This window comes from Propithecus coquereli, unplaced genomic scaffold (assembly GCF_000956105.1).
Source record: "Propithecus coquereli isolate 6110/MARCELLA unplaced genomic scaffold, Pcoq_1.0 Scaffold545, whole genome shotgun sequence".
NCBI lineage: Eukaryota > Metazoa > Chordata > Mammalia > Primates > Indriidae > Propithecus > Propithecus coquereli.
In genome coordinates, this window is record NW_012151341.1 from 222,047 (window position 1) to 223,283 (window position 1,237).

Below are 1,237 nucleotides of genomic sequence, written 5' to 3' on the forward strand. Positions count from 1 at the left end.
TAAGCAGTGAAGCAATAGAATGCTAAATCCATTTTTAAAGTAGTCTTAAATAAGCAAAAGATAATGCCAAAACACGTGGGTTACAGGTAGCAAGCAATCTTTGCTCTACTGTGATGGCTCAGTTTAAACTTTCTCTTGACTGGAGGGGGCAAAGTAGAAGGAGTGTACAGGAGCCTTGTGCAAAGCTTCAGAGCACAAGCAGGGTAAGGAAGTTTCCCATATTTGTGCAGAGAATTTGTGATTGCAGCTTACTAACCACAATACAGGAACCTGAGTTGAGGGAGGAGAGAATCCACACTGGGTTGGTGGAGGAGGGAGATGGCAACTAGCAGCACAGAGCACAGTGTGTGTAAACCTAAGCACAATGACAAGAATGTCTGGAGGGCTAGAGGGAGAAAATTCTTCAAATGGGAGATTGGTTACATACAAGGGAATTTATCAGATAAGTGAACATACTGAAAAGAATGGAAGCCAGGTTTCTCATCTTCAGAAGAATGAATTATACATATGGAAAGCAAGAAAACTATGATGAAACCTGTGATGTTGGATTAGAATCAAAGACATACAACTGCACACATGCAGTTTTCAATAGATGGATAGATATATAGATATCTCTGGCCACTGACAGGGCCTAAAAGCAGTGACATTCTCATTGCATTGAGTACATCCACTTTCTAGAACTAGGTTGCTAAATATCAATCTCTACCAAGTGGAACTAGGGTTCCTTAAAACATATGGGTAATTATAAGGCTGGAGCAAAGAAGAGACAAGACGAAGTCAGAATATCTTGTTGTGACAGAAAGTAAACAAGTTTCCAGAGAATAAGAAGGATATATCCAAAGAATACAAATTCCACATCCAATAATGGCCAACTTTCTTCTGTAAGACTGACCTTTCCACAGGTAAGAACTATATTGTGGACAAAATATGAAAAACAACCTGAAGCCATTGAAGAATGACCAAAAGCATAAAGATAATTGGAGGACAGTTGATATTTAAGGAAGAGAATGGCCTTGTGTGAATATCTGACATTTTATTTACAATGTTTAGAATGCAATTCGAAATTACTTGAATACAAAAACAAACAAAAAACAGGAAAATGTGACCCATAATTAAGAAAAAAAAAAGCAATCAATACAAACCAACTTTCACCCAGACCAGTTGAAATTATTCAGTCTGATGAACAGAGTCTCAGGAATCTGTGGGACAATATGATGGGAACTTACATACATAAAAT